We start from the raw sequence: 14,184 nt of genomic DNA, 5'->3' as shown, positions 1-14,184 counted from the left end.
TTCCAGTCCGTTACTTACTCTTGGGTCTGTGCTATTCCATGTATAAAGCACCCTGAACAGCTCAATTCGATTCCAATTTGTAATTCATTCCCATATCTCTGTGACTCTGTAAATGAACCACCCCAAACTCCTGGATTAGATTCCAGTCTGCAATTCACTCCAGGGTATCTGTTATTCTATCTATAAATCTCTCGATGAGATTTGAATCTGTAACTCACTTCCATGCATCCATCACTCTAAATAAGGGGGATAGACTCAGTCTTTTGTTGAGCACACTGAATTGTTAACATTTAGTGTGGAATGCTCTCTAATTGGGGAAATTGCACTCAGATCATGTGACTTTTTATACATTAATCAGCGCATGGTTAATACTTCTGCACACCTTTACAATTACAGTTCCTATTACACTTCTACACACATTTCAATTTCTGAATGTACATTTGTCTATTGGAAACAATATAACCTTTCAATTTGTGGATAACAATCATAGGAAAGTTTTAACTCCAAACAAAGTTTGACACGAGTCCTGTGCTATATCATTGCTTACATTTTCCTGATCTGTCTCTACCCTGGTGAGCGTTGTGATGCTGTCCAGGGGGAAATGCAGTCTCTTCAGAACTTTCCCTGGTCTCCATGGCAGTGACAGATCTCCTGATCAATATAACAACCATTACATTGGATGATTTCTAGCCTATACTTTCTATGAGTTTGCTGCCCACCATTCCTGCAAATACATTCACCTCTGTCTTCATTTATTTAGCAACTTGCAGTTCCAGCTGGTTGATGGTCACTTGTTCCATATCCCTCCATTCCTTGCACATCCATATGATTATGGTGCTAAAAGCCCCTGAGATACCCCTGTCGTATCTGCATCCATTACCATCCCTGATATTACGTTCCAGACACCTACTACTCTCTGTGGAAAATATCCTTGCTCTCACATCTTGTTTGAACTTTCACCTTCAATGTATGCTCCATAGTTCAAGACACTACAATTCTGTGAACGAGATTCTGACTGTCAACTCTATTTATGCATCTCATAATTTTATAGACTTCTACAGAATTTCCCCTCAGCCTCCGTTGCTCCAAGAAAAACAACCTCAGGGATGCAGCATCTGATCCCAGGGTCGCCATTGGTTGTATGAAGACTGTATGCCGTTGTTCTGCCCGTTTTCGGGTTCGAGGAGTCCCCAGTATATATCTGCCCACTGTCCTTCTGCCATTGGTGATGTGTCCGGTGATAACATCATTTGGGATCCAGAGAGAATCATTGTCATAGAACAGTTGAAGGAATGGCCATTTGGAAAGGTCACTACCAGTCCATCTGGCCCGCACAGAACCGAGACCCCACATCTCACCAGCAAGTCACGTCCCATCAGATTCACAGGGCATGCAGGTGATGAAATATACTGGTCACAAAAGGTCTGTCCGGCCACTGATGTGATCAGTAGCGATGTCAAAGGCAGATTTTCTGGTTTACCCGAGAACCCTACTAACTGGACGCTAGAGGATGACATGCTTGACCGAGGTATATCACAAGTAATGGTAGAAAATCTTGCACCCGTGTCAACCAAAAAAATACAGATTCTTGTCCATGACCCTCATTTGCATATAGGGGTCTGCCAATCCCACATGCCCCTGGGTTCTCGGGCCCTGTCAATATTCGTACCCCTGCCCTTCTGGCATAGTTTGGGGGTACTGTCCTTGCACCTGGGCTGCAGTTGCATTTGGGACTTGGTAAGGCTGAACAGCCTGTTGAACAGGAGGCTGACTTGCGCGGACATACTGTCCTCGGATCAATACCTGGCCTCCCTGGGTTCCCCACAACATGGGACAATTCCTTCTCCAATGCCCGGGTTGGCCACATTCAAAACAGGTGCTGGGTGGCTGACCTCTGAATCCTCTGCGGCCCCTTCCTCTACCACGCATTCCTCCAGAAATACCTATATGCCTGTCCCCATATTGGGGGTAGGGTGGCATCCAATCAGGTGTTGGGTCTAATCTCAGCGGGTTGTTTTGTGGCAATGGCCGCTGAACCATCTGATTAGTCGTCTTTTGGGAGGCCTTCTTTGTATCATTAGCCCTCTTCCTAGCCTCATTGAGCTGTAACTTCAGCAACTGCACTTGAGCTGACTCATTGCTCTGTTTATCCTCATCCTGTTTTGTCCTGTAACGTTTCATGTGGTGCATCAAATGTTTTTCCCACTGTTCTGCACAACAACCTGGGATATCAGGATTACTCTCCATTGCCTCTTTTACTTCCTTAGGCATCCCTGCCATAATGGCATTCCTAAATAACGTAGTCTGTAGCTGACCCGACTCTGGATGGCTCCCCGCAGTATCTGTCCACGTGACCTTACACCTAGCCAAAAAGGCAGACATATCCTCACCCTCCTTCATTGTGAAGGTGAGTGAGTGCATCGCTCCCGGTGGAATCGGGAATCTCTCCCTCATTTCCTTCCCACACAGGTGGCATACTGCGTAAACGGGTCCGAATCAGGTAATAAGTTGGTCCCCGCAGACACTTCAATCTGCTGTATTTCCCACATATTCAATTGCTTGCCCAACAATGCTCTCCAATTACCCATAGCTAACTTGTGCCCTAGTGTATATTGGCAAAATTTAGTCATTCAAGGCCCACCTCCCTCCATGGATGGGGGCATTTTATCCAGGATGCAATTCATATCAGTATATGTGAAGGGCTGATAAATATCCCCCAGATAAGAGCCTCTGTAAATTAATGGCATTTGGTGGTGCTGATACTTTATCGGTTGTCGTAATGTGTCTCTTTGATGCAGGTTGTAACTTGGTTCAGGTAGGGGCTTCATTGGAGGGCCATGTTCGGTATGCATTGTGAGTGAGCCTTAAAAAGTGACTGGGTAGGTGTTTGGATCATCGTCTGTCAGGGATCCTTCGTCCTCAAAGTCTGTACTACTTTTAGACTCCTCCCCATCCAATTTCTCTCTATCCCGTTCTTCCCTCAAATCTCTCCTTCTTCTGTCTGAGAACCCATCATCCAAAAACTGACCTGAATCATGTAATCTTCACCTCTTTTTATTCTCAAAACTATACGGTGTCGAATAAGCATCTGCCTCCTGCACTGCTAAATATCTCCCCTGTTTTGGCTGCTCTTTGTTTCTACTGTACGTCATTATCACCGTGCTTGCTTACTCCACTTCCTTAACTTTCTGTTCAGCTTCTAGTGTTAGTTTTTCTACTTTTCTGATACTTTCTTCTACAGCTTCCGCCAGTCTCTGTTTTACTACATTGTACTCTCTTGTTCCTACTTCTTGCACATCTAACACCCCTTCTTGAACAGACATAAGTGGCATTTGCATTACAGGATATGGAGGCGGTGATTGTATCACAGGCAATTTAGGATATAATGGTGCGGATGGTCCTGCATTTTCTGTCTCCTTTGTCAGTTCTATTGTAGAGGTACCACCTACTTTCTTTTGTAATGTTTCTACCGCCATACAGGCCAACGTCATGTTATGCAAATGAATCCTCCTCTCTTCATTCTCCCCGCCTTCTTTTGTCCACTTTCTTCTAACTAATATTGACCCTTTCTTTCCCTTCATGTGTCCTTCTACTTCTAATTTAGCTTGCTCTTCTGCTTTTCCTAAAAACAGTGACAATTTCTTCCTCTCCTCATCTTTAGGGACTTTGCCCTGTTTCTGTAATTCCTCCCAAATCTTATCATATTTCTCCATCATTGTTTTTTGTTTGTTCTTTGCAAGCCCACTGACTAATTGACTTCTGGCTTTACCCCACTGCTGTTTTACGGGCAACATTAAATCGGAATAACATCCTCCGTATTCTTCACACTCTTTATCAAACTCCCCTTCCATTTTATGTATTTTTATTTTTATTCAGTCAGTTGGTTTGGATATAAATATAACCGAGCAACCAACCCAATCAGAGACAAATCCGGTGGGTAGTCAGTTTGGATGGAGTACACCCGAACAACGGACTATTTCAGCGAGGTTTATCAGCAGTTTCGTTGTCACCGTTAGGTTTCCACTACCGACTCTCTCTCACTGAAACACCACCGTCTCTGTCTTCAAAACGCTACTGGCTTTTCTGACACCCTCCGTACAGTCCCCAATGTAAGTTTTAAAACATACAACACAATCATACACCACAATTTGTGAGCGTTGCTTTTATGAGATCCTGCTCAATGGACTTTAAACCTCCTCACACTTACGTACCATGTTGCTTTTATGGGGACTCTAACCCCAAGGGACTTTAAACCTGTACGTATTAAACTTTGTTGCTTTTCTGGGGACTCTAACCCCATGGGACTTTAAACCCGCACGTACCTTGTTGCTTTTGTGGGGACTCTAACCCCACGGGACTTTAAACCTGTACGTACTATATCAATACTTTATCCACTTACTATTACAAGGACACTTGCAGTATAATGACAACAATCAATTTAGTATCTCCAGTTGCAGAACTTCGATATAAACAGGCGTCGGCTCACCTTTTTTTATGCGGCGCCGCTTGTTGTTGTCATCAAACGTCAGCTGTCCGTTGTTTCTATTTTTCTCTCTTTCCGTCACTTCTCTGTCTTCATCACGTCGGGGTCACCAATTTGTTGGACTTTGGCTCAATCTACAAACTTACTTTCTTCTATGTGTGAGCCAAGTCCTGCGTGTTCTTTTAAATGAAGCAATAGGAGAAGATATTCGGTCTCACACTCTTAATTTATTTTAAACAGTAAGTGGATAAAGCATTCAGAGCTCTGGGTCTAAATCTCTTTGTCCCTGACAAACTACAAAGTGTGCCAGTTCAAAATGTAAGACCCTGTTATGTCCCTGACCCAGTCTTTTTATACAATAAAAAACGTCATACAATCACTGAGGTAGAATTATCTTCTGATTGGCTGTTGATCTGACTCCATTCCCCGCCTCCTCGCATTCCCAGATGTCCGACCTCACGTGACCTTCTTTTGCCTGCGAAACGGAGGATCACGTGATCCCCGCGCGCCTCCGCCGCGTGAAACAGAACATCACGTGACCCCGCTTTGCAACGGAGCACAGCACCACGTGACCTTGTTCTGCGCGCACGCATAACGGAGCACCCCAAAAGGCTTCCGAATGCCGAGTGTATTTATACTCGCAGCCAGCCATAAGTAAGTCATATATTTACAGTACGTAGTGACACTTGGTGTTTGCGTACCGGGGATCCACGCACAGCTTGATGCAGCCACACACAAAGGAGGCCATCAGGGTGAGGGTGCCATTGGGTGTATTTTTTCCCCCGTTGCCCAGATCTTTATACAGTGAGTCCCTTCGGACCCGGTCCATCTTTGACCTCCATATAAACTGGAAGATGGCCTGGGTGACTGCAGCAGCACAGGTTCTGGGAATAGGTCAGACCTGTGCATGTATAAAAGCAATGACAGTGCCTCACACCTGATGACCAGGTTTTTTCCCGCGATGGAGAGCGACCGTAGCTTCCATCTGCCCAGAATCTGCCTCACTTTGCTGATACGCTCCATCCAAGACTTGGCGCACGCCCCAGCCCCTCCGAACCAAATACCCAGCACCTTCAGGTGGTCGGTCCTGACGGTGAAGGGGATCGAGGATTGGTCGTCCCATTTCCCGAAGAGCATGGCCTCGCTCTTGCCTCGGTTTACCTTGGCCCCCGAGGCCCGTTCGAACAGGTCACAAATGCACATGAATCTGCGCACGGACAGCGGATCCGAGCAGAAAACGGCGACGTCATCCATGTACAGGGAGGCCTGAACCTGCAGGCCCCCGCTGCCAGGAATAGTCACCCCTCTCAGGCTTGCATCCTTCCTGATGGACTCGGCAAATGGCACTATGCAGCACACAAACAAGGCAGGAGAGAGGGGGCAGCCCTGCCTGACTCCAGATCTGACTGGGAAGCTATCTGATTCCCACCCATTGATTGAGACTGCACTGACAATGTTGGTGTAGATCAGTCTGATCCAATTGCAGATTCCCTCCCCAAAGCCCATTTTGGAGAGAACATCTCTCATATACCTGTGTGATATCCTGTCAAAGGCTTTCTCCTGGTCCAGGCTGATCAGGCAGGTGTCCAACCCTCTGTCCTGCACATGGGCGATCGTATCTCTGAGGAGTGCGAGACTCTCAGCGATCTTCCTGCCCGGCACAGCACAGGTTTGGTCAGGGTGAATCACCGACCCCAGAGCAGACCTGACCCAGTTGGCGATTACCTTTGACAGAATTTTGTAATCCGCATTCAACAGTGAGATTGGTTTCCAATTTTTGTGTTCCTCCCTCTCCCCCTCTGCTTGTAGATGAGGGTGATGATGCCTTTCCCCATGGATTCACTCATGGTACCTGCCCGAAGCATACTGACATACACCTCCAGCAGGTCCTGGCCAATCAAGTCCCACAGAGCGGAATAGAGCTCGACCGGTAAGCCGTCGCTTCCGGGAGTTTTGCTCTTTTCGAAGGACTCGAGGGCCTTGGTCAGCTCGTCCAGAGATAGCGGCTGGTCCAGCCTCTCCCATGTTCTGTCGTCTAAGACCTCCGTGAGAGAGGACAGGAACGACTGGGAGGCCGTGCTGTCGGTCGGCTTCGCGTCATACAGACTGGCATAGAAGGATTTACTGATCCTCATGACGTCAGCCTGAGATGACGTTATCGAGCCATCTTCTTCCTTCAGGCTGCTGAGCACGGAGCTCTCTTTGTGCACCTTCTGGAAGAAGAAACGTGAGCACGTCTTGTCCTGCTCCACCGAGCGGACCTTGGACCGGAAGATTATCTTGGAGGCCTCCAAAGCAAAGAGCGAGGCTTGCTGGCCCTTCACCTCCTTGAGGTCCTCAGTGACATCCACCGCCATTGTCTGCAGCAGGAGCAGGTTCTGCATACTTTCCTGGAGCTGGGACAGTTTTCCCCGCCTCTCTCTCGCCTCCTGAACACCTTTGAGGATGAAGAACCTCTTGATGCTCCCTTTTACTGTTTCCCACCAGTCTGCTGGGGACTCAAAGAGGGGCTTCACGGTTCTCCAACCTGCGTAGTCCCTCTTGAGCTCCTCAATGTTTCCCGGGGTCAACAGCTTTGTGTTCAGCTTCCACGTTCCCTTACCAGCCCACTGCTCGTCCTGTAGGTGACAGTCGGCCAGCAGGAGGCAGTGGTCAGAGAAGAACACCGGCTTGACGTCGGTGGATCTGACCGAGAGCGTTCGGGACACAAACAGGTAATCTATCCTTGAGGGGATAGATCCGGTTGCCCGTGACCAGGTGTATCTACGCTGCGCTCTGTCTGCAGGGGTGCTGAAGATGTTGTGCAGCTTGGCATCTTTTACCATGTCCATCAGGGCTCTGGACGTGGCGTCCAGATTACTGACCCCCCGCCGGATCGTCCATCTGTATCAATGATACAGTTGAAGTCTCCAGCCAAAATGACCGGCCTGGACGTAGCCAGCAACAGTGGAAGCTGCTGCAGGACAGCCAACCGTTCACTCTTACCCACTGGGGCGTACACATTAATCAGTCTCAAGGGAGCATTCCTGTACATGACGTCGGCGATGAGGAGGCGCCCGCCCACCACCTCCTTAACCTCGGAGATGGTGAAGTTGCCTCCTTGCAACAGGATACCCAGGCCAGAGGCGCAGCTATCGTTACCCCCCAACCAAACTGACGGCCCATGGGTCCACAAGCTCGACCATATCCTGTAGCTGCTGAGGTGCGGTATCCCACACTCCTACAGAAACAGGACGTCGGCTTTAACGTTGGCCAGGAAGGCCATCGTAGAAACACATCGCATAGCCGATTTGATGCTACGCACATTGATGCTGGCAATTTTAACCCCATTTTAACAGTTTACAAGGTTGACACTGTCCATTTGCTGCTGGTCTTGCCTCTCTGGGGTAGCTGTGTGCATCCCCGTGGTGATGGCAAACTGCTGGACCCTCCCAGGGCTGAGGTAGCTGTCCGGCTCCACGCTGGGGCCATTTCCCCGCTCTAGTGTCTTCGGGTCGGGCCCAGGGTCCGCATAGTCCAGTTCTCCATCTGACAGCGGGGCTATCACAGGACCGCTGCTCCCAGTTACCTGGAGCTGTAGGGAGGTGGGTACCTCTTGGTTCTCACCGAGTGGGGGGAGGCCTTTACCCATCCCCTCAGAGGGATTGTCTTTTCCTGCTTGGGCGGTGCTGCCCGCCTTTTTCCCCACGGCACTCTGTCTCTTCCTCTGGTGACGACCCTCCTTGCACCCGTCCTCACCGTTGGAAGAGCTGCCTGTATCCTCGTCATGTAGGTGTCGCTTCCACCTTTGCTGGGTGGCTTTGGGAGGTTTCCTCTTCCTTCTTTTGACAGTAATCCAATCCTCTGCCTCCTTTGATCCATCCTCTTCCATTTCCTCCGTCTATCTTGAAGGAGCTTGGATCAGCTGCTGCATCTCCCCGCTGTCTGCCGTCTGCTCTGCTACAGCCTGCCCTTCCTTCTGGGTGCCTCCAGACACCGTTCCCGTGCTGTTATGTGGTACCTTGTTGGTCTTAGGCGGTCCACGGCTCATGTTGCCACCTCCGGCCATCTGTGCGTAGGTGGCGACCCCTCGTCTTGGGCAGGCCTTGTACATGTGGCCCGCCTCTCCGCACAGATTACAGATCTTGGCCTCCTTACATTCATTGGTCGGGTGGTCTTCCTGCTTGCAGTTTCGGCAGACAGTCACCTTACAATCCGCCGCCATGTGGCCTGACCTCCCGCAGGTTCGGCACACTTTCGGCTGCCCTGCATAGGTCAGGTAACCTCTGCTTCCTCCGATGGCAAAGCTGGAGGGTGGGTGGAGGATGTTCCCACTGGCATTGACCCTCAGGGTTACCCTGACCTGTTGTTTGCTGGTCCAGATCCCAAAAGGATCGACCACATCGGTACTCTTTCCCTCGACCTGGACGTATCTTCTCAAGAAGGTCAGGACATCTGCTACTGGGACGTGAGGGTTGCACATCTGGATTGTTACAACCCGACTCCTCTGCGCCGACAAGATGGAGAACAGAGGTTCCCCTTCCTTCTCTTTGAAGATCTTCAGGAGCTGCTCGCAATTCTTCACGCTCTTGAAGGTGACGTCGAAATAGCCTGCCCCAGGGAATTATTTTTTATTTCAAAAATATACTTTATTCATAAAATATTTTGATGATCTGTACAATTGGTCATGCCATACATATGTAAACATTCCATTTCTTTGCATACTGAGACAGAGTAATCGTTCATATATACAGGTCTGTATGATTACTCTCCACATATTTAGCTGGGAGGTCAGCCGAGCCCCCTTACTGCGTCAGCCCCCTGTGCTTAGGCAGGCAGACGATACACGGTGGTCTTTCCCCACCGCGCCTTGGTGGCAGCTGCACCAAGCTTCAGCGTGTCCCTCAACATGTAGTTCTGGAACTTGGAATGCGCCATACTGCAACACTCAGTCGGGGTCAACTGCTTCAGCTGGAAGATCAACAGATTTCGGACCGCCCAGAGAGCATCCTTCACAGATGATCCTCTAGGCACAGTAGCTGTTCGTCTCTGTGTGCATCCCGGGGAACAGGCTGAAGAGCACGGAGTCCTACGTCACGGCGCTGCTCTGGACGAAACTCTACAAACACCACTGCATTCCTCTCCAGACTTTCGCTGCATAAGGGATGAATGCAGATTTCTCCAGCTACTTCATTTCCCCTCTCCCCACCTTATCTCAGTCCCAACCCTCGGACTCAGCACCGCCTGAGACAAAAACCAATCGGAATTGCACGAAAGCAAAGACTAACCAAATGCTATTTAAGTACAGAACATAAGAAATAAGACACAAAACGTATCCAAAACAGAATCAACAAAGCTGCTTTTCAGATTTTTTAATGTGGAGTGCACCATTCCCAGAAACACTGCAATACTAGGACGATGCGCGAAGTTGGCGGAGCAAGCTCCTAGCACAACTCCTGCCTGCAAAAATCAGATTAATATTGAGTCCCTAAATAAGAGACATATCAGATATTAAAACTGACAAGAACAGAACTACACATGATCTTAGCCAAAAGGCCGAGAAGCGATAGGCGACTCGGGCCTGACAACCTCAGAACCCAGCCGCTTCCTATATTTTCTGTCAGCCTGACTGTGACTAAAGACTTATAGCTCACGGCTGACAATTTCATTGCTGCTCCGTCGTTTCCAGATTTTCGAACCAGAGGAAACGATCCGTTCAGCCAGGTGGCTTCATCTAATCTTTTCTGTGACCCTGCTTGATAGTGAACGTAGAGGAGCAGTAATATACCAATCAGATGCGCTGGGGCTGAGGAACGTCACTAACAAGCCGGTAGTCTGTCTCTGACAGAGTGTGAATGAGATTGCAGCAACCCACTGGGATAGAGCTGTACACAGAGAATGGTGCAGCACGGAGGGAGGCACTGCAGCCTCTCATTGTCTGCATCAGCTGTCTGTCTCTATGGGTTCCTTCCTTAGTCCCACTCGCCATGGTTTTCCCCATGCATGATTGAATCTGGCTCTAGTGTCCCCTCAGGCAGTGCACAACCAATAGTAACCACTCAATGAAGATGGAATACCTTGATGAAATGACACTTCGTTTAAAACAAATAACCCCTACCCCCGCCCTCACCTCCATGTATTCCCTTGGTACATGCAATTGCCTGGAGTTTGTGCTGTTCCATTCTCTGGTCTAAACAAACTAAACTGTTAACAATGCTAACAATTCCTGCTTCTCCACAAGGCAAATCATAGAACATAGAAGAATACAGCGCAGTACAGGCCCTTTGGCCCTCGATGTTGCGCCGATCCAAGCCCACCTAACCTATACTAACCCACTATCCTCCATATACCTATCCAATGCCCGCTTAAATGCCCATAAAGAGGGAGAGTCCACCACTGCTGCTGGCAGGGCATTCCATGAACTTACGACTCGCTGAGTGAAGAACCTACCCCTAACTTCAGTCCTATATCTACCCCCCCTAATTTAAAGCTATGCCCCCTTGTAATACCCGACTCCATACGCGGGAAAAGGTTCACACTGTCAACCCTATCTAACCCCCTAATCATCTTGTACACCTCAATCAAGTCACCCCTAAACCTTCTTTTCTCTAATGAAAACAGTCCCAAGTGTCTCAGTCTATCCTCATACGATCTTCCTTCCATACCAGGCAACATCCTGGTAAACCTCCTCTGCACCCGTTCCAGTGCCTCCACATCCTTCCTATAGTATGGCGACCAAGTTTTATACAACTGCATCATGACCTCAGGACTCCGGAACTCAATTCCTCTACCAATAAAAGCCAGTACGCCATATGCCTTCCTCACCGCACTATTTACCTGGGTGGCAACTTTCAGAGATCTGTGTACATGGACACCAAGATCCCTCTGCTCATCCACACTACCAAGTATCCGACCATTAGCCCAGTACCCCATCTTTTTGTTATTCTTCCCAAAGTGAATCACCTCACATTTAGCTACATTGAATTCCATTTGCCACCTTTCTGCCCAGCTCTGCAGCTTCTCTATATCCTGCTGTAACCTGCCACATCCTTCCTCACTGTCAACAACTCCTCCGACTTTCGTATCATCCGCAAACTTGCTCACCCAACCTTCTAACCCCTCTTCCAGGTCATTTATAAAAATGACAAACAGCAATGGTCCCAAAACAGATCCTTGCGGAACACCGCTAGTGACGGCACTCCATGAAGAAACTTTGCCATCAACTACTACCCTCTGTCTTCTTCCATCCAGCCAATTCCTAATCCAAACCTCCAACTCACCCTCAATGCCATATCTCCGTATTTTCTGCAGTAGCCTACCATGGGGAACCTTATCAAACGCCTTACTAAAATCCATATATACCACATCTACCGCTTTCCCCTCATCAACCTCCTTCGTCACCTTTTCAAAGAATTCAATAAGGTTTGTGAGGCACGACCTGCCCTTCACAAAACCATGCTGACTATCCTTGATCACATTATTCCTATCCAGATGTGCATAAATCCTATCCCTTACAATTCTCTCTAAGACTTTGCCCACAACAGAAGTGAGACTCACCGGCCTATAGTTACTAGGGTTATCCCTACTCCCCTTTTTGAACAAGGGAACCACATTTGCTATCCTCCAGTCTTCTGGCACTACTCCTGTAGACAAAGAGGACATAAAAATCAAGGCCAATGGCTCTGCAATCTCCTCCCTTGCTTCCCAGAGAATCCTAGGATAAATGCCATCAGGCCCAGGGGACTTATCTATTTTCACCTTTTCCAGGATTTCCAACACCTCTTCTCTACATACCTCAAAGCCATCCATTCTACTTATGACAGTAGAAATGAAACGGGTTCTAATTCTGATCGAGTACCATCACTGGAAATATTAGGTGACTTCTGAACGGAAATCCTTAGACTAATCCTTCCATTTTGTATTATGTGAACTCTGATCTCCAAACCATGAAACTCTGCCAACCCTGCCAATTGAAATGAACAGAACCATGGTGGACCTGAAGTTCGATCGAGTGAATCAGCCACAAATGATTTGGCTTTGTCTCCAAATAATCCAATTGCAATTTGCTACCTTAGAATTGCAAATCAAGATTCACAGAGTCATGGAGTTGTACAGCACAGAAATAGACTCTTTGTTTAAGTGACTGACATCCATCAGATAACTTCAATAAATCTAGTCCCACTTGCCAGCATTTAGCCAAAATCCCTCTGAATCCTTCCTATTCATATACCCATCCAGATGCTTTTCAAATGTTGTAATTGTACTCTACACCACCACCTCCTCTGGCAACTCATTCCATACATACACCATCCTCTGCATGACAAAAAGGTTGCCCCTCAGGTCCCTTTTAAATCTATCTTCTCTCAAACTAAACCTGTGGCCTCTTCTGATGAACTCCCCTACCCTGGGGAAAAAATACCCCTCATGATTTTATAAATGTCTATAAGGTCACCCCTCAGCCTTCAACACCCCATACAGTACATTGTCACCCATCTTGCTGAAGTCCATGTGGACAACGTCTGCTGCTCTGCCTTCATCAATCCTCATTGTCACCTCTTCAAAAACCTCAATCAAGTAAATGAGAGATAATTTCCCACACAAAAAGCCATGTTAACTATCCCTAATCAGTCCTTGCTTTTCCAAGTGCACGTAAATCCTGATCCTCAACATACCCTCCAATAACTTACTTATCACTGACATCAGGCTCAGCAGAACTATATTGTTGTTATGGTGCAGACAGCACATTATTAAAATAATTAGTTTAATATTATCTTTGCAATCAGAATGCAAAGTCTAAAATGCAAAATAAATCAAAGAGCTTCCTCACCTGCTCTACTCCTTATAGTATTAATGAAAATTGTCCAATTCAGTTTATGGTCAAGTCTTGCTTCTTTGATATTGATAGAAGTGGATTAACAGAAATGTATCTGAATAGCAAGTGGGATCATTTGGATTCTTTCTTACTCGGGATGCGCACTGCCAGGCAGGGTTATGACTTTTATAACCTTTGCCACTTTTCACCCCAAGCCTGAACTTCTTTGAATGTTGTCATGGATTGCTTCAGTGTCTGAGTAGCTGGAAATTATGTTGCACGTGATGCAACCGATTGCTTCAGTGTCTGAGTAGCTGGAAATTATGTTGCACGTGATGCAACCGATTGGGTACACCCACACTTCAGGTCTCATGGTAGATAGAAAATGATTGACCAAACCAAGCGTTGGCCATGGTGAGGTGTTGGAGATGATTGTGAGGAACCCCCATGGAAAAGGTGTCATGCTGAGATGATAGGTTTGTGCGAAGATTTGTAGATGATAGGCTTGTGGTCACCAGAAACATTTCCCTTTGTGGTATGGATAACTAACCAGTGGAGAATGTATTCCTTCATTCCCATTGACTTCTGTCCCAGACGCTCATCCAGCTATATAAGACCAAATGCTGTAAAGAGCTCTCACTCTCTCTCGCCTTTCCTGTTCAGTTTATTTGTCCATACTCTGATGTAACAGTACAGTAGAATAGAGTAACTTTTATTTGTCATTTCTACCATATACAACTGATCCAGTAAAAACTAGATAGTGTTCCTCCAGTACAGAGGGCGCTACATGAACAGCACAAACTACACAATTGTACATGGCATAAGAAATGCAAAACACACAAGTTACAGTGTAACAGATGCATGATGGATAATAGACACTTTTCTAGCAGCAATATGTAAGAATTTCAGA

At 47.4% G+C, this 14,184-nt stretch overlaps 1 non-coding gene across 1 annotated transcript; it reads right to left on the bottom strand.

Moving 5' to 3' along the window:
* Nucleotides 1–9,839: 9,839 nt before the first annotated feature.
* Nucleotides 9,840–10,030, bottom strand: LOC148138441 (U2 spliceosomal RNA). Its single transcript, XR_015754013.1, has one exon. It is a non-coding gene; the product is annotated as a U2 spliceosomal RNA (small nuclear RNA).
* Nucleotides 10,031–14,184: the final 4,154 nt, after the last annotated feature.

This window comes from Chiloscyllium plagiosum, unplaced genomic scaffold (genome assembly GCF_037043375.1).
Source record: "Chiloscyllium plagiosum isolate Xiang-an unplaced genomic scaffold, Cpla_swu_hap1 HiC_scaffold_40, whole genome shotgun sequence".
In the NCBI taxonomy this organism is placed as follows: domain Eukaryota; kingdom Metazoa; phylum Chordata; class Chondrichthyes; order Orectolobiformes; family Hemiscylliidae; genus Chiloscyllium; species Chiloscyllium plagiosum.
The sequence above is the reverse complement of the archived record's forward strand: the minus strand, read 5'-3'. Positions and strand labels throughout refer to the sequence as shown.